This window comes from Capsicum annuum, unplaced genomic scaffold (genome assembly GCF_002878395.1).
Source record: "Capsicum annuum cultivar UCD-10X-F1 unplaced genomic scaffold, UCD10Xv1.1 ctg55215, whole genome shotgun sequence".
Lineage (NCBI taxonomy): Eukaryota > Viridiplantae > Streptophyta > Magnoliopsida > Solanales > Solanaceae > Capsicum > Capsicum annuum.
In genome coordinates this window covers 1-2248 of record NW_025863493.1, presented here as the reverse complement: position 1 = coordinate 2248, position 2248 = coordinate 1, and the positions used below count along the sequence as shown (strand labels likewise).

The following is a 2248-nucleotide window of genomic DNA, read 5'->3' as shown; positions in this document are numbered from 1 at the left end:
GTCATGCCTAAGGGCAAAGCGGTTGAAGTAGATTCTTCTTTTGATCAATCAAAACCCCTCCCAAACTGTACAAGCTTCTTCCAAAACACACAACTTTCTAGATGTAGATGATATCTATACATATTGATCTTATATATATTGTAGAATGAAGTACCACATGGGTGGATATATATATGAATCTAAATCTGCCCAATCACTCGTGTTATGATCTTTTACATCCTGGTTCTTCCCGTTCGATCATCTGGCTTATGTTCTTTATGTAGCATTCAGACCGAAAGACTATGAAATTACATCGATACTTCCCACATATTATGAGTAACGTAGGAGACATCCCTATTTCAAAATAATTATGACTGGATCGACCTGCTTCCAACCACTGGGATCAAGTAAACCCATATTCAACCAAGCCGACAATATAATTGTGGTCGAATCTACATACTTGCAATCACTAGTACCAAGTAAACCCGTATTAACCCGAGCCGACAAAATAATTATGACTCGATCTACATACTTGCAACCACTAGGACCAAGAAAACTCGTATTCAACTAAGCCTACAAAATAATCATGACCCGATCAACATACTTGCAACCACTAAATCAAGTAAACCCATATTCAACCGAACCGGAAAAATGATTATGATCGGATCTACCTACTTGCAACCACTAGGACCAAGTAAACCCATATTAATCCGAACCGACAAATTAATTATTACCGAATCTACCTACTCGCAACCATTAGGACCAAGTAAACCCGTATTCAACCCGACCCGACAAAATAATTATGACCGGATCTACCTACTTGCAACCGCTGGGATCAAGTAAACACGTACACAATCGAGCCGACAAAATTATTATGACCGGATCTACATACTTGTAACCACTAGGACCAAGTAAACCCGTATTAACCTGACCAACAAAGTGGATTAATTTAACTTCTAAAAACAAGTGGATCTAACTAATAGTTTTACCTGGAAGATCTGAAAGAGGAAAAATTCATTTCTCCAGGCAATTACGATCCAAAGATGATGCAACAAACAAATCATTTCAAATACTACAACATAGCTGCAAGAATATTAAGAAAAAACATGAGTAAGCAGGAAGTGAACATTAGAAATGAATAAAAGAAGAAGGACTAATCAAGATGTTAATAGTGAATTACCAAAACAGATTCTCAAAATTGGGGAGGCTAACATTTGTCATGAACACAAAAAGATCCATTTTACAAGGGAAATGGAGGAGCAACAGTAGTCTTTTTTGGCAAGAGAGAAAATGAGATAAAGGTAAATGGTGTGCATTTATTTTAAAGTAGAAAAAAAAAAATACGTAGATTTTTTATGTCAGTTACAACTGGCTATGGTAACATCGAAAGGACAAGTCAGTCAAGTACACGTTTTTCATAATAAATAATAAATGACTCTGAGAGAAAAGGAACCCCCCAACTACTACGGACTCATTTTCATTTTACTTAACCCTCTTTAGAAAAAATAATTACTTTATTACTTAATATCGAAAATAGAATCTTTACTTCATATTATAACTAGTTAATTTATTTGCGATTATTTAAAGCTACATGTAAGTAATATTTTCATAATATTGTAGTATAAACAACTTTGTATTTTCCAAACTCAAATAAATCAAATTCAATTATGTATGCTTAGTTTGATATTTTAATTACCTCACTAAATTCAAGCTAATCGTGACTTCAAAAATCATCTGAACAAATCACACAAAAAATATTCATTATTTGTGTCGATATCATATGTTAAAAATTATAACATTTATGGTCATACAGAATCCTTCAAACTCCCGCCCGCCATCTAATAATTGTAAATATTCTTATTTTGTTACGTAGTTTTAACTTCTAAATGTTTAATGAAAAAGTAAGATCTAACTTTTTGTGTTGCACCTATTTTTGAACTAACTTTGTGTAGTTTTTGAAGTTTGAATTAAAATTATAAGTTTCAAAAAAAATTCTTGTCCATTTTTGAAGGGAGCTTGTTTTACATTATACTAGATATCGATGGCCCGTGCATACATATTATTTTTTTATCTTAGTTTATGTAATACAAACAGATTTTACACAATCAATCATCAAAATAATTTAAGTTCTTAATTATTGTAATTTATAATACTCTTTCTTCTATTCCAATTTAAGTAATACTGAGATAATTTTGACAGTTAGCTAAAAATTTGTATCTTTTAATTTTTTTAAGTTGCTAATTATGTGATTTATAATTTTTCAATAAGA

At 31.8% G+C, this 2248-nt stretch overlaps 1 long non-coding RNA gene across 1 annotated transcript; it reads right to left on the bottom strand.

Moving 5' to 3' along the window:
• Positions 1 to 639: 639 nt before the first annotated feature.
• LOC107850401 lies at positions 640 to 1356 on the bottom strand. The gene is made up of 2 exons (XR_007050579.1): positions 1160 to 1356; positions 640 to 1062 (listed from the first exon to the last, which is right to left on the bottom strand). It is a non-coding gene; the product is annotated as an uncharacterized LOC107850401 (long non-coding RNA).
• Positions 1357 to 2248: the final 892 nt, after the last annotated feature.